A 23,236-nucleotide genomic window follows, 5' to 3' on the forward strand; every position below is an offset into this window, starting at 1 on the left:
AATGCTGCCCAGAGTGTTACGCAAGATCAGGTCCGACTGCCGCCGCGCCATCCTCGTCGCTCCAGACTGGCCGAGGAGGTCGTGGTACCCGGATCTGTGGCATCTCACGGCGGGCCAACCGTGGGCACTACCAGACCGACCAGACTTGCTGTCTCAAGGGCCATTTTTCCATCTGAATTCTGCGGCCCTCAACCTGACTGTGTGGCCATTGAGTCCTGGATCCTAGCGTCTTCAGGGTTATCTCAAGAGGTCATTGCCACTATGAGACAGGCCAGGAAACCAACGTCCGCCAAGATCTACCACAGGACGTGGAGGATCTTCTTATCCTGGTGCTCTGATCAGGGTTTTACTCCCTGGCCATTTGCCTTGCCCACTTTTCTGTCCTTCCTTCAATCCGGAATGGAAAAGGGTTTGTCTCTCGGCTCCCTTAAGGGACAAGTCTCGGCGCTCTCTGTGTTTTTTCAAAAGCGTCTAGCCAGGCTTCCACAGGTACGAACGTTCCTGCAGGGAGTTTGCCACATAGTCCCTCCTTACAAGCGTCCGCTAGAACCCTGGGATCTGAACAGGGTGTTAACGGCTCTTCAGAAACCACCCTTCGAGCCAATGAGGGATATTTCTCTTTCACGCCTTTCACAGAAGGTGGTCTTCCTAGTAGTAGTCACATCACTTCGAAGAGTGTCTGAGCTAGCAGCGCTGTCATGCAAAGCCCCCTTCCTGGTGTTTCACCAGGACAAGGTGGTTCTGCGTCCGGTTCCGGAATTTCTCCCGAAGGTGGTATCCCCTTTTCATCTCAATCAGGATATCTCCTTACCTTCTTTTTGTCCTCATCCAGTTCACCAATGTGAAAAGGATTTGCACTTGTTGGATCTGGTGAGAGCACTCAGACTCTACATTTCTCGTACGGCGCCCCTGCGCCGCTCGGATGCGCTCTTTGTCCTTGTCGCTGGCCAGAGTAAAGGGTCGCAGGCTTCTAAGTCAACCTTGGCTCGGTGGATCAAGGAACCAATTCTGGAAGCCTACCGTTCTTCTGGGCTTCCGGTTCCTTCAGGGCTGAAGGCTCATTCTACCAGAGCCGTGGGTGCGTCCTGGGCTTTGCGGCACCAGGCTACGGCTCAGCGGTGTGTCAGGCGGCTACCTGGTCGAGCCTGCACACTTTCACGAAACACTATCAAGTGCATACCTATGCTTCGGCAGATGCCAGCCTAGGTAGGCGAGTCCTTCAGGCGGCGGTTGCCCACCTGTAGGAAGGGGCCGTTTTACGGCTCTTTTACCGAGGTATTCTTTTACCCACCCAGGGACTGCTTTTGGACGTGCCAATTGTCTGGGTCTCCCAATGGAGCGACAAAGAAGAAGGGAATTTTGTTTACTTACCGTAAATTCCTTTTCTTCTAGCTCCAATTGGGAGACCCAGCACCCGCCCCTGTTCCCTTCGGGCTGTTGTTTTTTTGTGTACACATGTTGTTCATGTTGAATTGTTCCTTTGGTTCATGGTTTCAGTTCTCCGAACATCCTTCGGATTGAATTTACCTTAGACCAATTTATAAGTTTCCTCCTTCCTGCTTTTGCACCAAAACTGAGGAGCCCGTGATGCACGGGGGGTGTATAGGCAGAGGGGAGGGGTTTACACTTTTAAGTGTAATACTTTGTGTGGCCTCCGGAGGCAGAAGCTATACACCCAATTGTCTGGGTCTCCCAATTGGAGCTAGAAGAAAAGGAATTTACGGTAAGTAAACAAAATTCCCTTCTTTTACCCTTGAGAAAATGCTAAATTTGGGGCTACAACAGTTTTGTAAGAGATGATTTTTTTTTTTTTATTTTTATATTCTCAGCTCAACTTTATAAAAATCTGTGGAGCACCTGGGGGATTAAGGTGTCAAGGTGCACATATCTAGATAAATTCCTTGAGGGGTCTAGTTTCCAAAATCGAGTCTCTTGTGAGGGGTTTACACTGTTTAGGCCCATCAGGGGCTCTGCAAATGCGACATGGCATCTGCTATCTATTCAACTTTTGGAATGCAAAATTGTCTTGAATAGTGCTCCTTCCCTTCCAGGTCCGGCCGTGCGCCCAAACACTAGTTTTCCACTACGTATGGGGTATATGCACAAATTGAGAAATTGCACAATATATATGCACTATACAGTGCATTTTCTCCTGTGACCCCTATGAAAATGCAAAATTTGCGGCTAAAGTAATATTTTTGTAAGAAAAAGTAAACCTTTTTTATTTTTCTTTACATATTGCTTTAGTTCCTGTGAAGCACCTAAAGGGTTAAGAAACTTCTTGGATGTGGTTTTGAGCAGTTTGAGGGGTGCAGTCTTTAAAATGGTGTCACTTTTGGGTATTCTCTGTCACACAGGACTCAAAGGTCACTTCAAAGGTGATGTGGTCCCTAAAAAAAAAATGGTTTGTAAATTTTTAAATGTAAAAATGTAAAGCAGATGTGACGCCCTGGCCGGGCCAGATAGTCACAGATAGGGCCCCGCATTACACCAGTCCCCTAACAAGGTGACAGCAACCACCTCCCTCCATGCTTGATGGACACACCAGGGTGCGGAGCCAGGCAGTTGGCACGCCCACCGAAGAGTTCAGAGAGCCTGAGGCAGGAAAACACAGTTAGTTGAGTTACATTCGTGTCTGTTAGTGGAGGTGAAGTAAAGTGGAGGCAGGCCTGTGTGGCAGGTCTGCAACTTACTGACAGGTGCCAGGGTTGGAGCCCGGGCACCTTTGGCTAGGAGGCATACGGAGGCCTCTGCCTGCAGGAGCCGGGAAGACTGCTCGGTGGAACCGTGGTGGACCGCGCCAGGGTAGAGGCCCGCCGGTACCGACCCTGGGAACCGACTCGGAAACCGGAGCACCAAGGGAGGTACTCAGACCCTGAAGCTAGGTCCAGAAGCTACTGGGGGCTAGATAATTAACTGATTGCGGCCAGGACTATAGGTTCTGTCCCACCCAATGTCCCGACTAAACACAACAGCCCAACGAGGGGGATAGAAAGCCACCGCCACGGCAGAGAGATCCCACGGGCCAGCGTCTGTGAGCAAAGGGCTCCTTAGGCGACCACAAGCCGGGGAGCGGACTCCTGACGCTGCAGGCGCAGGTAGTCCACCATCACACAAAGGGTGCAGGAGAAAGGCAGAGACCACCAACCGGGTGGGGGACCAGACTGAAGTCGGCTGCGGGCACCGACCACCATCACCTTTTGTTTACCAGAGACTTGTGTGTGTTACTAATCGTGAGTACATCAGTGCCCTCCGGCCGCCCATCTCCCTGCACCGCCCAACTACTCTCCCCAACGGGTCCCGGGGCCACCATCCCTACCCACGGTGGGGTTAACAACTTGCTACGCAACATCTCCCCCAGGTGCCCCCGTAACCGCAGCGGTGGTGTCCACCTTCACCACAACCAGTGGGTGGCGTCACGAACTCAAACACTGCTCCGGCTGTACACCTACGTCTCCCCCCAAACCGCCAACCCCTTTTAAATCGGAGTGACCGTGTGCTCCGGCCGTACACCTACGTCCCCCCCCAAACCGCCAACCCCTTTTAAATCGGAGTGACCGTGGACCCCCAGGTCCGGAGACCCTCGAGCCACCCACTGAAGGTCCGGATCCGAGCGGCTCGGATAGCGCCGAGCACGGGGTGGCACACAAACATGTGGAAATGTTAGTTATTCCAGACTAAAAAAAATAAATATCAGGTTTAAGGATATAAAACTGTAAAGCTTGAAAATATTGATAGTTTAAAAAAAATCTATAATTTCATAAATAAGCACAAAATTTACCACTAACATGAAGTACATGTCACAAAAAAAGTCTCAATCACTTGGATATGTTAAAGCGTTCCAGAGTTACCGTATTTTTCGCTTTATAAGACTCATTTTTGTTCCCCCAAATTTTGAGGGAAAGTAGGGGGTGTGTATTATAATCTGAATATACGGATTATATACTGCAGGGCCCAGGGGATCTGGGGGCAGCTCTTGAGCAGTGCTGGAGGCTGAGGCAGGCTGGTGAAGGCTGCAGGAGGCAGCGGGAGATCTCCTGCTCATATAATATGCACTGCTGCTCTCCATCACAGCGGTGCTGAAACCGCACTGCGGTAATGGGCTGGGGGAGCGACGCATATTATATGTGCATGCGCCACCCTTTGATGGCACTTACCCCCCCCGTGTTAGATATGGCCCCCATAATGCTGCCCTTAGTAAAATAAAAAACTCTTTACTTACCTCCTCCAGCGTGTCTCCCCTGTTTTCCTGCTGCTGCTGTGATCAGGCACGCAGAGATGATGTCACTCTGCTGTGCCGATCACATGACCGGCACCGAGAACCAGGAAGTGTAGGAGCTCAGCAGCACAGAGGGAGACACCGGGAGGACAGCACTGGAGAAGGTAAGTAAAGAGTTTTTTATTTTACTATGGGCAGCAGAATGGGGGCCATATCTAACACAGGAGGACGTGTGATATCCATAGGGGGCCATGGGCAGCACAGGGGGACGTGTGCCATCCACAGGGGGCCATGGGCAGCACAGGGGGACGTGTGCCATCCACAGGGGGCCATGGGCAGCACAGAGGGACGTGTGCCATCCAAAGCTGACCTGTGTCAGCTGTAGGAGACCTGTGCCAGCTGTAGGGGACGTGTGCCAGCACAAGGGGGCTATATTCAATATAAGGGGGCCATATCCAGATTAAGGGGGCTAATTTTAGGATGAGGGACATGTACCCTATATAATTTGTTAGAGAGACACTGGCATTATAAGACTGACTCCATTTAACATTAAAAAAAAAAAAATTCTCTTTTCCTTCACCAACTTTGGGGGTGCGTCTTATAATCAGGTGCTTATAAAGCGAAAAATACGGTATTACCTCATAAAGTGACACAGGTCAGATTTAATAAATGAGGCTTGGTCATAAATGTACAAAGCAGATTAGTCCTTAAGGGGTTAAAAATATTTCTCTCATAATACATTTTATCATCAATCCCCAGTTATCAGTGCTATATAAATGATCACCGCAGAGAACTGAAGAGGGATCCCGAGTTTGATTCCTCCTCAACCACACGAGTCCCTCATTTGGAATATGATAAATTGGTCAGAAGGGAGAGGAGGCCATTAGGCACTGTAGTACCCGGCATTGCCAGACCTTTCCCTTCTTGATGACAGGTTCTCCTACAGCTGATGGATGGTTGGGGACTACAGCAGTGCGGTCCCCTCTGATCATTTTATTTTGGACATCCTTTATAATTGGTTACATTGGACAATGCCTTTTAAGTTCTTGCTAACATTCGCTATACTGTGACATTTAAAAAAACATCTGAGGTTCATGTGGGAATAATAAAAGCCACAATAAATGCTTCCAAGAAAAGAATAAACGGTGACATTTATGGGACAAGCCTGAGTTGCAGAGAAATGGGCAAAGGCATGAGGGTTGGAAGTGTTGGGATATTTTTTTTTCACCCCAGAAGTTGCAGATTTTAATGCAGTTCAATGGATGATCTGAATTAAAATGTGCGACAAATTGGGCTTTGACTTCCCTATTGAACTCAAGGGGGAAATCTGCAACAAAAATGACCCTGCTTCGGATTGTTAAGGTGTGTTTCTGTACAAATGCCACACTTTTTATATCCCCTGCAATGTGTCGGAATTACGGTAACATGCAGCTGTAGCGGGCGCAGGTACAGTCACCTTCTAGTGCCCGGGTTTCACCTTGGAGCCTCACATGAAGGCTGCTCCCTGGGATGACTGTATACAGCTGAGTGTCTGTAGACCGCTGTCTAGGTCTCTGCCAGCAGTGGGTGCAGTGCCCTCCCAGCGCAGGGACTGACTGCTTCTAGAGGTGATTAGCCTGAGCTTTGATGTTCATACCAAACACAGACTTTACACAAAAAACAGTTTGGATTTGGAGTTTTGGTGCTTTAAAGGGACCTGTCACCAGATTTTCCCTTATGAGCTGCAGCCACCACCAGTGAGCTCTTATATACAGCATTCCAGAATACTGTATATAACAGCCCAGGCCACTCTGTAGAATGTAAAAATCACCTGTATAATACCTAGGGGGCGGTCTGGGCTGATGGGTGTCACTGCTCTCGGTCCGGCACCTCCTTTTTCTTGCAATCGCTGTCCTTCTGCCCAGCCCCATGTACATGACACGTCCTGTGTCATTCACAGAGAGGCCTCCATTGCACTTTCTGCGCATGCGCACATTGATCTGCCTTGCTGAGGACAGATCACAATACTGTAGTGCAAATGTGTGGCTGGTGTTTGACCTTTTCTCGCGTATGCGCATTACCGAACTGTGCTCTGCCCTCAGCAATGCAGATCAAAGTGTGCCTGCGCAGGAGCAAAATGGAGGCCTCTCTGTGAATGACACAGGACCTATAATGCACACGGGGCTGGGCAGGAGGACGCCGATCGCACAAGATGGAGGAGGTGCCGGACTGAGACTAGCGACACTCATCAGACTGAACTGTCCCCTAGGTCAGGGTTCCCCAACTCCAGTCCTTAAGGCCCACCAACAGTGCATGTTTTCAGGATTTCCTTAGCATTGCACTGCTGTTGGAACCAGCACCTGGGCAGGTAATTACATTAACACCTGTGCAATACTAAGGAAATCCCAAAAACCTGCACTGTTGGTGGGCCTTAAGGACTGGAGTTGGGGACCTCTGCCCTAGGTGAATATTAGAACTGTGTTGTTTATAATATACAGAGCGTCCTGGGCTCTTATATACAGTATTCTAGAATGCTTTATATAAGGGATCACTGGTGGTGGCCGCAGCTCACAAGGGAAAACCTGGGGCAGGTTCCCTAGAAGTTTGAACACCACTAGCGAGAGGATCGGTGTGCTCGGGTACACTCGGTATATATAGAAAACCCCCGCCCTGGAAGTGATGAAGTGACTTGGTTATGGTCCGCTGCATGTGGGCGGAGACCAGACCTGTCCAATTAGTGACTTCCAGTGGGGGTTCAGGTCAAGTTCGGGTCCCAAATGCTCTTAATTTAGAGTTCGGCTGCCCCACCACAACCACGGCCGCTCAGCTAGAACTAGTTTCCAGTCGCACCTTGGAGCCTGACATGCAGGTGACCATACAGCCCGGTGTATGTAGACCGCTGTGTCCGCCAGCAGGGGGCGCACTGCCCTCCCTCCCCGCGCAGGTACTGACGGCACATGAAGGTGCTGGTGACCATACAGTCCGGTGTATATAGACCGCTTGTCCGCCAGCAGGGGGCGCACTGCCCTCCCTCCCAGCGCAGGTACTGACGGCACATGAAGGTGCTGGTGACCATACAGTCCGGTGTATATAGACCGCTTGTCCGCCAGCAGGGGGCGCACTGCCCTCCCTCCCAGCGCAGGTACTGACGGCACATGAAGGTGCTGGTGACCATACAGTCCGGTGTATATAGACCGCTTGTCCGCCAGCAGGGGGCGCACTGCCCTCCCTCCCAGCGCAGGTAGTGGCGGCACATGAAGGTGCTGGCGGCTGGATACAGCCCGGTGTATATAGACCGCTTGTCCGCCAGCAGGGGGCGCACTGCCCTCCCTCCCAGCGCAGGTAGTGGCGGCACATGAAGGTGCTGGTGGCTGGATACAGCCCGGTGTATATAGACCGCTTGTCTGTCAGCAGGGGGCGCACTGCCCTCCCTCCCCGCGCAGGTAGTGACGGCACATGAAGGTGCTGGTGGCTGGATACAGCCCGGTGTATATAGACCGCTTGTCTGTCAGCAGGGGGCGCACTGCCCTCCCTCCCAGCGCAGGTAGTGACGGCACATGAAGGTGCTGGTGGCTGGATACAGCCCGGTGTATATAGACCGCTTGTCCGCCAGCAGGGGGCGCACTGCCCTCCCTCCAGCGCAGGTAGTGGCGGCACATGAAGGTGCTGGTGACCATACAGCCCGGTGTATGTAGACCGCTTGTCTGCCAGCAGGGGGCGCACTGCCCTCCCTCCCAGCGCAGGTAGTGGCGGCACATGAAGGTGCTGGCGGCTGGATACAGCCCGGTGTATATAGACCGCTTGTCTGTCAGCAGGGGGCGCACTGCCCTCCCTCCCCGCGCAGGTAGTGACGGCACATGAAGGTGCTGGTGGCTGGATACAGCCCGGTGTATATAGACCGCTTGTCCGCCAGCAGGGGGCGCACTGCCCTCCCTCCCAGCGCAGGTAGTGACGGCACATGAAGGTGCTGGTGACCATACAGCCCGGTGTATGTAGACCGCTTGTCTGTCAGCAGGGGGGGCACTGCCCTCCCCCCAGCGCAGGTAGTGACGGCACATGAAGGTGCTGGGGGCTGGATACAGCCCGGTGTATGTAGACCGCTTGTCTGTCAGCAGGGGGCGCACTGCCCTCCCTCCAGCGCAGGTAGTGGCGGCACATGAAGGTGCTGGTGGCTGGATACAGCCCGGTGTATATAGACCGCTGTGTCCGCCAGCAGGGGGCGCACTGCCCTCCCTCCAGCGCAGGTAGTGGCGGCACATGAAGGTGCTGGTGGCTGGATACAGCCCGGTGTATATAGACCGCTTGTCTGCCAGCAGGGGGCGCACTGCCCTCCCTCCCAGCGCAGGTAGTGGCGGCACATGAAGGTGCTGGGGGCTGGATACAGCCCGGTGTATATAGACCGCTTGTCTGTCAGCAGGGGGCGCACTGCCCTCCCTCCAGCGCAGGTACTGACGGCACATGAAGGTGCTGGTGACCATACAGTCCCGTGTATATAGACCGCTTGTCCGCCAGCAGGGGGCGCACTGCCCTCCCTCCCAGCGCAGGTAGTGGCGGCACATGAAGGTGCTGGCGGCTGGATACAGCCCGGTGTATATAGACCGCTTGTCCGCCAGCAGGGGGCGCACTGCCCTCCCTCCCAGCGCAGGTAGTGGCGGCACATGAAGGTGCTGGTGGCTGGATACAGCCCGGTGTATATAGACCGCTTGTCTGTCAGCAGGGGGCGCACTGCCCTCCCTCCCCGCGCAGGTAGTGACGGCACATGAAGGTGCTGGTGGCTGGATACAGCCCGGTGTATATAGACCGCTTGTCTGTCAGCAGGGGGCGCACTGCCCTCCCTCCCAGCGCAGGTAGTGACGGCACATGAAGGTGCTGGTGGCTGGATACAGCCCGGTGTATATAGACCGCTTGTCCGCCAGCAGGGGGCGCACTGCCCTCCCTCCAGCGCAGGTAGTGGCGGCACATGAAGTTGCTGGTGGCTGGATACAGCCCGGTGTATATAGACCGCTTGTCTGCCAGCAGGGGGCGCACTGCCCTCCCTCCCAGCGCAGGTAGTGGCGGCACATGAAGGTGCTGGCGGCTGGATACAGCCCGGTGTATATAGACCGCTTGTCTGTCAGCAGGGGGCGCACTGCCCTCCCTCCCCGCGCAGGTAGTGACGGCACATGAAGGTGCTGGTGGCTGGATACAGCCCGGTGTATATAGACCGCTTGTCCGCCAGCAGGGGGCGCACTGCCCTCCCTCCCAGCGCAGGTAGTGACGGCACATGAAGGTGCTGGTGGCTGGATACAGCCCGGTGTATGTAGACCGCTTGTCTGTCAGCAGGGGGCGCACTGCCCTCCCCCCAGCGCAGGTAGTGACGGCACATGAAGGTGCTGGGGGCTGGATACAGCCCGGTGTATGTAGACCGCTTGTCTGTCAGCAGGGGGCGCACTGCCCTCCCTCCAGCGCAGGTAGTGGCGGCACATGAAGGTGCTGGGGGCTGGATACAGCCTGGTGTATATAGACCGCTTGTCCGCCAGCAGGGGGCGCACTGCCCTCCCTCCAGCGCAGGTAGTGACGGCACATGAAGGTGCTGGTGGCTGGATACAGCCCGGTGTATATAGACCGCTTGTCTGTCAGCAGGGGGCGCACTGCCCTCCCTCCCAGCGCAGGTAGTGGCGGCACATGAAGGTGCTAGGGGCTGGATACAGCCCGGTGTATATAGACCGCTTGTCTGTCAGCAGGGGGCGCACTGCCCTCCCTCCCAGCGCAGGTAGTGACGGCACATGAAGGTGCTGGTGGCTGGATACAGCCCGGTGTATATAGACCGCTTGTCTGTCAGCAGGGGGCGCACTGCCCTCCTCCCAGCGCAGATAGTGGCGGCACATGAAGGTGCTGGTGGCTGGATACAGCCCGGTGTATATAGACCGCTTGTCTGTCAGCAGGGGGCGCACTGCCCTCCTCCCAGCGCAGGTAGTGGCGGCACATGAAGGTGCTGGTGGCTGGATACAGCCCGGTGTATATAGACCGCTTGTCTGTCAGCAGGGGGCGCACTGCCCTCCCTCCCCGCGCAGGTAGTGGCGGCACATGAAGGTGCTGGTGGCTGGATACAGCCCGGTGTATGTAGACCGCTTGTCTGTCAGCAGGGGGCGCACTGCCCTCCCCCCAGCGCAGGTAGTGACGGCACATGAAGGTGCTGGGGGCTGGATACAGCCCGGTGTATGTAGACCGCTTGTCTGTCAGCAGGGGGCGCACTGCCCTCCCTCCAGCGCAGGTAGTGGCGGCACATGAAGGTGCTGGGGGCTGGATACAGCCTCGTGTATATAGACCGCTTGTCCGCCAGCAGGGGGCGCACTGCCCTCCCTCCAGCGCAGGTAGTGGCGGCACATGAAGGTGCTGGTGGCTGGATACAGCCCGGTGTATATAGACCGCTTGTCTGCCAGCAGGGGGCGCACTGCCCTCCCTCCCCGCGCAGGTAGTGACGGCACATGAAGGTGCTGGTGGCTGGATACAGCCCGGTGTATATAGACCGCTTGTCTGTCAGCAGGGGGCGCACTGCCCTCCCTCCCAGCGCAGGTAGTGGCGGCACATGAAGGTGCTGGGGGCTGGATACAGCCCGGTGTATATAGACCGCTTGTCTGTCAGCAGGGGGCGCACTGCCCTCCCTCCCAGCGCAGGTAGTGACGGCACATGAAGGTGCTGGTGGCTGGATACAGCCCGGTGTATATAGACCGCTTGTCTGTCAGCAGGGGGCGCACTGCCCTCCTCCCAGCGCAGGTAGTGGCGGCACATGAAGGTGCTGGTGGCTGGATACAGCCCGGTGTATATAGACCGCTTGTCTGTCAGCAGGGGGCGCACTGCCCTCCTCCCAGCGCAGGTAGTGGCGGCACATGAAGGTGCTGGTGGCTGGATACAGCCCGGTGTATATAGACCGCTTGTCTGTCAGCAGGGGGCGCACTGCCCTCCCTCCCCGCGCAGGTAGTGGCGGCACATGAAGGTGCTGGTGGCTGGATACAGCCCGGTGTATATAGACCGCTTGTCTGTCAGCAGGGGGCGCACTGCCCTCCCTCCCAGCGCAGGTAGTGGCGGCACATGAAGGTGCTGGTGGCTGGATACAGCCCGGTGTATATAGACCGCTTGTCTGTCAGCAGGGGGCGCACTGCCCTCCCCCCAGCGCAGGTAGTGACGGCACATGAAGGTGCTGGGGGCTGGATACAGCCCGGTGTATGTAGACCGCTTGTCTGTCAGCAGGGGGCGCACTGCCCTCCCTCCAGCGCAGGTAGTGGCGGCACATGAAGGTGCTGGGGGCTGGATACAGCCTGGTGTATATAGACCGCTTGTCCGCCAGCAGGGGGCGCACTGCCCTCCCTCCAGCGCAGGTAGTGGCGGCACATGAAGGTGCTGGTGGCTGGATACAGCCCGGTGTATATAGACCGCTTGTCTGCCAGCAGGGGGCGCACTGCCCTCCCTCCCCGCGCAGGTAGTGACGGCACATGAAGGTGCTGGTGGCTGGATACAGCCCGGTGTATATAGACCGCTTGTCTGTCAGCAGGGGGCGCACTGCCCTCCCTCCCCGCGCAGGTAGTGGCGGCACATGAAGGTGCTGGTGGCTGGATACAGCCCGGTGTATATAGACCGCTTGTCTGTCAGCAGGGGGCGCACTGCCCTCCCTCCCCGCGCAGGTAGTGGCGGCACATGAAGGTGCTGGTGGCTGGATACAGCCCGGTGTATATAGACCGCTTGTCTGTCAGCAGGGGGCGCACTGCCCTCCCTCCCAGCGCAGGTAGTGGCGGCACATGAAGGTGCTGGTGGCTGGATACAGCCCGGTGTATATAGACCGCTTGTCTGTCAGCAGGGGGCGCACTGCCCTCCCTCCCAGCGCAGGTAGTGGCGGCACATGAAGGTGCTGGTGGCTGGATACAGCCCGGTGTATATAGACCGCTTGTCTGTCAGCAGGGGGCGCACTGCCCTCCCTCCCAGCGCAGGTAGTGACGGCACATGAAGGTGCTGGTGGCTGGATACAGCCCGGTGTATATAGACCGCTTGTCTGTCAGCAGGGGGCGCACTGCCCTCCCCCCAGCGCAGGTAGTGACGGCACATGAAGGTGCTGGGGGCTGGATACAGCCCGGTGTATATAGACCGCTTGTCTGTCAGCAGGGGGCGCACTGCCCTCCTCCCAGCGCAGGTAGTGGCGGCACATGAAGGTGCTGGTGGCTGGATACAGCCCGGTGTATATAGACCGCTTGTCTGTCAGCAGGGGGCGCACTGCCCTCCTCCCAGCGCAGGTAGTGACGGCACATGAAGGTGCTGGGGGCTGGATACAGCCCGGTGTATATAGACCGCTTGTCTGTCAGCAGGGGGCGCACTGCCCTCCTCCCAGCGCAGGTAGTGGCGGCACATGAAGGTGCTGGTGGCTGGATACAGCCCGGTGTATATAGACCGCTTGTCTGTCAGCAGGGGGCGCACTGCCCTCCCTCCCAGCGCAGGTAGTGGCGGCACATGAAGGTGCTGGGGGCTGGATACAGCCCGGTGTATATAGACCGCTTGTCTGTCAGCAGGGGGCGCACTGCCCTCCTCCCAGCGCAGGTAGTGACGGCACATGAAGGTGCTGGTGGCTGGATACAGCCCGGTGTATATAGACCGCTTGTCTGTCAGCAGGGGGCGCACTGCCCTCCCTCCCAGCGCAGGTAGTGACGGCACATGAAGGTGCTGGGGGCTGGATACAGCCCGGTGTATATAGACCGCTTGTCTGTCAGCAGGGGGCGCACTGCCCTCCCTCCCAGCGCAGGTAGTGACGGCACATGAAGGTGCTGGTGGCTGGATACAGCCCGGTGTATATAGACCGCTTGTCTGTCAGCAGGGGGCGCACTGCCCTCCTCCCAGCGCAGGTAGTGGCGGCACATGAAGGTGCTGGTGGCTGGATACAGCCCGGTGTATATAGACCGCTTGTCTGTCAGCAGGGGGCGCACTGCCCTCCCTCCCAGCGCAGGTAGTGGCGGCACATGAAGGTGCTGGGGGCTGGATACAGCCCGGTGTATATAGACCGCTTGTCTGTCAGCAGGGGGCGCACTGCCCTCCCTCCCAGCGCAGGTAGTGACGGCACATGAAGGTGCTGGTGGCTGGATACAGCCCGGTGTATATAGACCGCTTGTCTGTCAGCAGGGGGCGCACTGCCCTCCCTCCAGCGCAGGTAGTGACGGCACATGAAGGTGCTGGTGGCTGGATACAGCCCGGTGTATATAGACCGCTTGTCTGTCAGCAGGGGGCGCACTGCCCTCCTCCCAGCGCAGGTAGTGACGGCACATGAAGGTGCTGGTGGCTGGATACAGCCCGGTGTATATAGACCGCTTGTCTGTCAGCAGGGGGCGCACTGCCCTCCTCCCAGCGCAGGTAGTGGCGGCACATGAAGGTGCTGGTGGCTGGATGCAGCCCGGTGTATATAGACCGCTTGTCTGTCAGCAGGGGGCGCACTGCCCTCCCTCCCAGCGCAGGTAGTGACGGCACATGAAGGTGCTGGTGGCTGGATACAGCCCGGTGTATATAGACCGCTTGTCTGTCAGCAGGGGGCGCACTGCCCTCCCTCCAGCGCAGGTAGTGACGGCACATGAAGGTGCTGGTGGCTGGATACAGCCCGGTGTATATAGACCGCTTGTCTGTCAGCAGGGGGCGCACTGCCCTCCTCCCAGCGCAGGTAGTGACGGCACATGAAGGTGCTGGTGGCTGGATACAGCCCGGTGTATATAGACCGCTTGTCTGTCAGCAGGGGGCGCACTGCCCTCCCTCCAGCGCAGGTAGTGACGGCACATGAAGGTGCTGGTGGCTGGATACAGCCCGGTGTATATAGACCGCTTGTCTGTCAGCAGGGGGCGTACTGCCCTCCTCCCAGCGCAGGTAGTGACGGCACATGAAGGTGCTGGTGGCTGGATACAGCCCGATGTATATAGACCGCTTGTCTGTCAGCAGGGGGCGCACTGCCCTCCCTCCAGCGCAGGTAGTGACGGCACATGAAGGTGCTGGTGGCTGGATACAGCCCGGTGTATATAGACCGCTTGTCTGTCAGCAGGGGGCGCACTGCCCTCCTCCCAGCGCAGGTAGTGACGGCACATGAAGGTGCTGGTGGCTGGATACAGCCCGGTGTATATAGACCGCTTGTCTGTCAGCAGGGGGCGCACTGCCCTCCTCCCAGCGCAGGTAGTGACGGCACATGAAGGTGCTGGTGGCTGGATACAGCCCGGTGTATATAGACCGCTTGTCTGTCAGCAGGGGGCGCACTGCCCTCCTCCCAGCGCAGGTAGTGGCGGCACATGAAGGTGCTGGTGGCTGGATACAGCCCGGTGTATATAGACCGCTTGTCTGTCAGCAGGGGGCGCACTGCCCTCCCTCCCAGCGCAGGTAGTGACGGCACATGAAGGTGCTGGTGGCTGGATACAGCCCGGTGTATATAGACCGCTTGTCTGTCAGCAGGGGGCGCACTGCCCTCCCTCCAGCGCAGGTAGTGACGGCACATGAAGGTGCTGGTGGCTGGATACAGCCCGGTGTATATAGACCGCTTGTCTGTCAGCAGGGGGCGCACTGCCCTCCTCCCAGCGCAGGTAGTGACGGCACATGAAGGTGCTGGTGGCTGGATACAGCCCGGTGTATATAGACCGCTTGTCTGTCAGCAGGGGGCGCACTGCCCTCCCTCCAGCGCAGGTAGTGACGGCACATGAAGGTGCTGGTGGCTGGATACAGCCCGGTGTATATAGACCGCTTGTCTGTCAGCAGGGGGCGCACTGCCCTCCTCCCAGCACAGGTAGTGACGGCACATGAAGGTGCTGGTGGCTGGATACAGCCCGGTGTATATAGACCGCTTGTCTGTCAGCAGGGGGCGCACTGCCCTCCCTCCAGCGCAGGTAGTGACGGCACATGAAGGTGCTGGTGGCTGGATACAGCCCGGTGTATATAGACCGCTTGTCTGTCAGCAGGGGGCGCACTGCCCTCCTCCCAGCGCAGGTAGTGACGGCACATGAAGGTGCTGGTGGCTGGATACAGCCCGGTGTATATAGACCGCTTGTCTGTCAGCAGGGGGCGCACTGCCCTCCTCCCAGCGCAGGTAGTGACGGCACATGAAGGTGCTGGTGGCTGGATACAGCCCGGTGTATATAGACCGCTTGTCTGTCAGCAGGGGGCGCACTGCCCTCCCTCCAGCGCAGGTAGTGACGGCACATGAAGGTGCTGGTGGCTGGATACAGCCCGGTGTATATAGACCGCTTGTCTGTCAGCAGGGGGCGCACTGCCCTCCCTCCAGCGCAAGTAGTGACGGCACATGAAGGTGCTGGTGGCTGGATACAGCCCGGTGTATATAGACTGCTTGTCTGTCAGCAGGGGGCGCACTGCCCTCCCTCCAGCGCAGGTAGTGACGGCACATGAAGGTGCTGGCGGCTGGATACAGCCCGGTGTATATAGACCGCTTGTCTGTCAGCAGGGGGCGCACTGCCCTCCCCCCAGCGCAGGTAGTGGCGGCACATGAAGGTGCTGGTGGCTGGATACAGCCCGGTGTATATAGACCGCTTGTCTGTCAGCAGGGGGCGCACTGCCCTCCCTCCAGCGCAGGTAGTGACGGCACATGAAGGTGCTGGTGGCTGGATACAGCCCGGTGTATATAGACCGCTTGTCTGTCAGCAGGGGGCGCACTGCCCTCCTTCCCAGCGCAGGTAGTGACGGCACATGAAGGTGCTGGTGGCTGGATACAGCCCGGTGTATATAGACCGCTTGTCTGTCAGCAGGGGGCGCACTGCCCTCCCTCCAGCGCAGGTAGTGACGGCACATGAAGGTGCTGGCGGCTGGATACAGCCCGGTGTATATAGACCGCTTGTCTGTCAGCAGGGGGCGCACTGCCCTCCCTCCAGCGCAGGTAGTGACGGCACATGAAGGTGCTGGTGGCTGGATACAGCCCGGTGTATATAGACCGCTTGTCTGTCAGCAGGGGGCGCACTGCCCTCCCCCCAGCGCAGGTAGTGGCGGCACATGAAGGTGCTGGTGGCTGGATACAGCCCGGTGTATATAGACCGCTTGTCTGTCAGCAGGGGGCGCACTGCCCTCCCTCCCAGCGCAGGTAGTGACGGCACATGAAGGTGCTGGTGGCTGGATACAGCCCGGTGTATATAGACCGCTTGTCCGCCAGCAGGGGGCGCACTGCCCTCCCTCCAGCGCAGGTAGTGGCGGCACATGAAGGTGCTGGTGGCTGGATACAGCCCGGTGTATATAGACCGCTTGTCTGCCAGCAGGGGGCGCACTGCCCTCCCTCCCAGCGCAGGTAGTGGCGGCACATGAAGGTGCTGGCGGCTGGATACAGCCCGGTGTATATAGACCGCTTGTCTGTCAGCAGGGGGCGCACTGCCCTCCCTCCCCGCGCAGGTAGTGACGGCACATGAAGGTGCTGGTGGCTGGATACAGCCCGGTGTATATAGACCGCTTGTCCGCCAGCAGGGGGCGCACTGCCCTCCCTCCCAGCGCAGGTAGTGACGGCACATGAAGGTGCTGGTGGCTGGATACAACCCGGTGTATGTAGACCGCTTGTCTGTCAGCAGGGGGCGCACTGCCCTCCCCCCAGCGCAGGTAGTGACGGCACATGAAGGTGCTGGGGGCTGGATACAGCCCGGTGTATGTAGACCGCTTGTCTGTCAGCAGGGGGCGCACTGCCCTCCCTCCAGCGCAGGTAGTGGCGGCACATGAAGGTGCTGGGGGCTGGATACAGCCTGGTGTATATAGGCCGCTTGTCCGCCAGCAGGGGGCGCACTGCCCTCCCTCCAGCGCAGGTAGTGGCGGCACATGAAGGTGCTGGTGGCTGGATACAGCCCGGTGTATATAGACCGCTTGTCTGCCAGCAGGGGGCGCACTGCCCTCCCTCCCCGCGCAGGTAGTGACGGCACATGAAGGTGCTGGTGGCTGGATACAGCCCGGTGTATATAGACCGCTTGTCTGTCAGCAGGGGGCGCACTGCCCTCCCTCCCAGCGCAGGTAGTGGCGGCACATGAAGGTGCTGGGGGCTGGATACAGCCCGGTGTATATAGACCGCTTGTCTGTCAGCAGGGGGCGCACTGCCCTCCCTCCCAGCGCAGGTAGTGACGGCACATGAAGGTGCTGGTGGCTGGATACAGCCCGGTGTATATAGACCGCTTGTCTGTCAGCAGGGGGCGCACTGCCCTCCTCCCAGCGCAGGTAGTGGCGGCACATGAAGGTGCTGGTGGCTGGATACAGCCCGGTGTATATAGACCGCTTGTCTGTCAGCAGGGGGCGCACTGCCCTCCTCCCAGCGCAGGTAGTGGCGGCACATGAAGGTGCTGGTGGCTGGATACAGCCCGGTGTATATAGACCGCTTGTCTGTCAGCAGGGGGCGCACTGCCCTCCCTCCCCGCGCAGGTAGTGGCGGCACATGAAGGTGCTGGTGGCTGGATACAGCCCGGTGTATATAGACCGCTTGTCTGTCAGCAGGGGGCGCACTGCCCTCCCTCCCAGCGCAGGTAGTGGCGGCACATGAAGGTGCTGGTGGCTGGATACAGCCCGGTGTATATAGACCGCTTGTCTGTCAGCAGGGGGCGCACTGCCCTCCCTCCCAGCGCAGGTAGTGGCGGCACATGAAGGTGCTGGTGGCTGGATACAGCCCGGTGTATATAGACCGCTTGTCTGTCAGCAGGGGGCGCACTGCCCTCCCTCCCAGCGCAGGTAGTGACGGCACATGAAGGTGCTGGTGGCTGGATACAGCCCGGTGTATATAGACCGCTTGTCTGTCAGCAGGGGGCGCACTGCCCTCCCCCCAGCGCAGGTAGTGACGGCACATGAAGGTGCTGGGGGCTGGATACAGCCCGGTGTATATAGACCGCTTGTCTGTCAGCAGGGGGCGCACTGCCCTCCTCCCAGCGCAGGTAGTGGCGGCACATGAAGGTGCTGGTGGCTGGATACAGCCCGGTGTATATAGACCGCTTGTCTGTCAGCAGGGGGCGCACTGCCCTCCTCCCAGCGCAGGTAGTGGCGGCACATGAAGGTGCTGGTGGCTGGATACAGCCCGGTGTATATAGACCGCTTGTCTGTCAGCAGGGGGCGCACTGCCCTCCTCCCAGCGCAGGTAGTGACGGCACATGAAGGTGCTGGGGGCTGGATACAGCCCGGTGTATATAGACCGCTTGTCTGTCAGCAGGGGGCGCACTGCCCTCCTCCCAGCGCAGGTAGTGGCGGCACATGAAGGTGCTGGTGGCTGGATACAGCCCGGTGTATATAGACCGCTTGTCTGTCAGCAGGGGGCGCACTGCCCTCCCTCCCAGCGCAGGTAGTGGCGGCACATGAAGGTGCTGGGGGCTGGATACAGCCCGGTGTATATAGACCGCTTGTCTGTCAGCAGGGGGCGCACTGCCCTCCCTCCCAGCGCAGGTAGTGACGGCACATGAAGGTGCTGGTGGCTGGATACAGCCCGGTGTATATAGACCGCTTGTCTGTCAGCAGGGGGCGCACTGCCCTCCTCCCAGCGCAGGTAGTGGCGGGACATGAAGGTGCTGGTGGCTGGATACAGCCCGGTGTATATAGACCGCTTGTCTGTCAGCAGGGGGCGCACTGCCCTCCCTCCCAGCGCAGGTAGTGGCGGCACATGAAGGTGCTGGGGGCTGGATACAGCCCGGTGTATATAGACCGCTTGTCTGTCAGCAGGGGGCGCACTGCCCTCCCTCCCAGCGCAGGTAGTGGCGGCACATGAAGGTGCTGGTGGCTGGATACAGCCCGGTGTATATAGACCGCTTGTCTGTCAGCAGGGGGCGCACTGCCCTCCCTCCCAGCGCAGGTAGTGACGGCACATGAAGGTGCTGGGGGCTGGATACAGCCCGGTGTATATAGACCGCTTGTCTGTCAGCAGGGGGCGCACTGCCCTCCTCCCAGCGCAGGTAGTGGCGGCACATGAAGGTGCTGGTGGCTGGATACAGCCCGGTGTATATAGACCGCTTGTCTGTCAGCAGGGGGCGCACTGCCCTCCCCCCAGCGCAGGTAGTGACGGCACATGAAGGTGCTGGTGGCTGGATACAGCCCGGTGTATATAGACCGCTTGTCTGTCAGCAGGGGGCGCACTGCCCTCCTCCCAGCGCAGGTAGTGACGGCACATGGAGGTGCTGGGGGCTGGATACAGCCCGGTGTATATAGACCGCTTGTCTGTCAGCAGGGGGCGCACTGCCCTCCCCCCAGCGCAGGTAGTGACGGCACATGAAGGTGCTGGGGGCTGGATACAGCCCGGTGTATATAGACAGCTTGTCTGTCAGCAGGGGGCGCACTGCCCTCCTCCCAGCGCAGGTAGTGACGGCACATGAAGGTGCTGGTGGCTGGATACAGCCCGGTGTATATAGACCGCTTGTCTGTCAGCAGGGGGCGCACTGCCCTCCTCCCAGCGCAGGTAGTGGCGGCACATGAAGGTGCTGGTGGCTGGATACAGCCCGGTGTATATAGACCGCTTGTCTGTCAGCAGGGGGCGCACTGCCCTCCTCCCAGCGCAGGTAGTGACGGCACATGAAGGTGCTGGGGGCTGGATACAGCCCGGTGTATATAGACCGCTTGTCTGTCAGCAGGGGGCGCACTGCCCTCCCTCCCAGCGCAGGTAGTGACGGCACATGAAGGTGCTGGTGGCTGGATACAGCCCGGTGTATATAGACCGCTTGTCTGTCAGCAGGGGGCGCACTGCCCTCCCTCCAGCGCAGGTAGTGACGGCACATGAAGGTGCTGGTGGCTGGATACAGCCCGGTGTATATAGACCGCTTGTCTGTCAGCAGGGGGCGCACTGCCCTCCCTCCCAGCGCAGGTAGTGGCGGCACATGAAGGTGCTGGGGGCTGGATACAGCCCGGTGTATATAGACCGCTTGTCTGTCAGCAGGGGGCGCACTGCCCTCCCTCCCAGCGCAGGTAGTGGCGGCACATGAAGGTGCTGGTGGCTGGATACAGCCCGGTGTATATAGACCGCTTGTCTGTCAGCAGGGGGCGCACTGCCCTCCCTCCCAGCGCAGGTAGTGACGGCACATGAAGGTGCTGGGGGCTGGATACAGCCCGGTGTATATAGACCGCTTGTCTGTCAGCAGGGGGCGCACTGCCCTCCTCCCAGCGCAGGTAGTGGCGGCACATGAAGGTGCTGGTGGCTGGATACAGCCCGGTGTATATAGACCGCTTGTCTGTCAGCAGGGGGCGCACTGCCCTCCCCCCAGCGCAGGTAGTGACGGCACATGAAGGTGCTGGTGGCTGGATACAGCCCGGTGTATATAGACCGCTTGTCTGTCAGCAGGGGGCGCACTGCCCTCCTCCCAGCGCAGGTAGTGACGGCACATGGAGGTGCTGGGGGCTGGATACAGCCCGGTGTATATAGACCGCTTGTCTGTCAGCAGGGGGCGCACTGCCCTCCCCCCAGCGCAGGTAGTGACGGCACATGAAGGTGCTGGGGGCTGGATACAGCCCGGTGTATATAGACAGCTTGTCTGTCAGCAGGGGGCGCACTGCCCTCCTCCCAGCGCAGGTAGTGACGGCACATGAAGGTGCTGGTGGCTGGATACAGCCCGGTGTATATAGACCGCTTGTCTGTCAGCAGGGGGCGCACTGCCCTCCCCCCAGCGCAGGTAGTGGCGGCACATGAAGGTGCTGGTGGCTGGATACAGCCCGGTGTATATAGACCGCTTGTCTGTCAGCAGGGGGCGCACTGCCCTCCTCCCAGCGCAGGTAGTGACGGCACATGAAGGTGCTGGGGGCTGGATACAGCCCGGTGTATATAGACAGCTTGTCTGTCAGCAGGGGGCGCACTGCCCTCCTCCCAGCGCAGGTAGTGACGGCACATGAAGGTGCTGGGGGCTGGATACAGCCCGGTGTATATAGACCGCTTGTCTGTCAGCAGGGGGCGCACTGCCCTCCTCCCAGCGCAGGTAGTGACGGCACATGGAGGTGCTGGGGGCTGGATACAGCCCGGTGTATATAGACCGCTTGTCTGTCAGCAGGGGGCGCACTGCCCTCCCCCCAGCGCAGGTAGTGACGGCACATGAAGGTGCTGGGGGCTGGATACAGCCCGGTGTATATAGACAGCTTGTCTGTCAGCAGGGGGCGCACTGCCCTCCTCCCAGCGCAGGTAGTGACGGCACATGAAGGTGCTGGTGGCTGGATACAGCCCGGTGTATATAGACCGCTTGTCTGTCAGCAGGGGGCGCACTGCCCTCCCTCCCAGCGCAGGTAGTGGCGGCACATGAAGGTGCTGGTGGCTGGATACAGCCCGGTGTATATAGACCGCTTGTCTGTCAGCAGGGGGCGCACTGCCCTCCCTCCCAGCGCAGGTAGTGGCGGCACATGAAGGTGCTGGTGGCTGGATACAGCCCGGTGTATATAGAGCGCTTGTCTGTCAGCAGGGGGCGCACTGCCCTCCCTCCAGCGCAGGTAGTGGCGGCACATGAAGGTGCTGGTGGCTGGATACAGCCCGGTGTATATAGACCGCTTGTCTGTCAGCAGGGGGCGCACTGCCCTCCCCCCAGCGCAGGTAGTGACGGCACATGAAGGTGCTGGGGGCTGGATACAGCCCGGTGTATATAGACAGCTTGTCTGTCAGCAGGGGGCGCACTGCCCTCCCCCCAGCGCAGGTAGTGACGGCACATGAAGGTGCTGGTGGCTGGATACAGCCCGGTGTATATAGACCGCTTGTCTGTCAGCAGGGGGCGCACTGCCCTCCTCCCAGCGCAGGTAGTGACGGCACATGAAGGTGCTGGTGGCTGGATACAGCCCGGTGTATATAGACCGCTGTGTCTGTCAGCAGGGGGCGCACTGCCCTCCTCCCAGCGCAGGTAGTGACGGCACATGAAGGTGCTGGGGGCTGGATACAGCCCGGTGTATATAGACCGCTTGTCTGTCAGCAGGGGGCGCACTGCCCTCCCCCCAGCGCAGGTAGTGACGGCACATGAAGGTGCTGGGGGCTGGATACAGCCCGGTGTATATAGACCGCTTGTCTGTCAGCAGGGGGCGCACTGCCCTCCCCCCAGCGCAGGTAGTGGCGGCACATGAAGGTGCTGGGGGCTGGATACAGCCCGGTGTATATAGACCGCTTGTCTGTCAGCAGGGGGCGCACTGCCCTCCTCCCAGCGCAGGTAGTGGCGGCACATGAAGGTGCTGGGGGCTGGATACAGCCCGGTGTATATAGACAGCTTGTCTGTCAGCAGGGGGCGCACTGCCCTCCCCCCAGCGCAGGTAGTGACGGCACATGAAGGTGCTGGTGGCTGGATACAGCCCGGTGTATATAGACCGCTTGTCTGTCAGCAGGGGGCGCACTGCCCTCCCTCCCAGCGCAGGTAGTGACGGCACATGAAGGTGCTGGGGGCTGGATACAGCCCGGTGTATATAGACCGCTTGTCTGTCAGCAGGGGGCGCACTGCCCTCCCCCCAGCGCAGGTAGTGACGGCACATGAAGGTGCTGGGGGCTGGATACAGCCCGGTGTATATAGACCGCTTGTCTGTCAGCAGGGGGCGCACTGCCCTCCCCCCAGCGCAGGTAGTGACGGCACATGAAGGTGCTGGTGGCTGGATACAGCCCGGTGTATATAGAGCGCTTGTCTGTCAGCAGGGGGCGCACTGCCCTCCTCCCAGCACAGGTAGTGACGGCACATGAAGGTGCTGGGGGCTGGATACAGCCCGGTGTATATAGACCGCTTGTCTGTCAGCAGGGGGCGCACTGCCCTCCCCCCAGCGCAGGTAGTGACGGCACATGAAGGTGCTGGTGGCTGGATACAGCCCGGTGTATATAGACCGCTTGTCTGTCAGCAGGGGGCGCACTGCCCTCCCCCCAGCGCAGGTAGTGGCGGCACATGAAGGTGCTGGGGGCTGGAAACAGCCCGGTGTATATAGACCGCTTGTCTGTCAGCAGGGGGCGCACTGCCCTCCCCTCAGCGCAGGTAGTGACGGCACATGAAGGTGCTGGTGGCTGGATACAGCCCGGTGTATATAGACCGCTTGTCTGTCAGCAGGGGGCGCACTGCCCTCCCCCCAGCGCAGGTAGTGGCGGCACATGAAGGTGCTGGTGGCTGGATACAGCCC

The 23,236-nt window shown here is 59.2% G+C and overlaps 1 protein-coding gene across 8 annotated transcripts in view; it reads left to right on the forward strand.

The window, feature by feature from the left end:
* KDM2B (lysine demethylase 2B) overlaps nucleotides 1-23,236 on the forward strand; it is a 244,672-nt gene that overhangs the window by 151,737 nt on the left and 69,699 nt on the right. The gene's annotated exons all lie outside the window — the stretch shown is intronic.

This window comes from Anomaloglossus baeobatrachus, chromosome 1, assembly GCF_048569485.1.
Source record: "Anomaloglossus baeobatrachus isolate aAnoBae1 chromosome 1, aAnoBae1.hap1, whole genome shotgun sequence".
NCBI lineage: Eukaryota > Metazoa > Chordata > Amphibia > Anura > Aromobatidae > Anomaloglossus > Anomaloglossus baeobatrachus.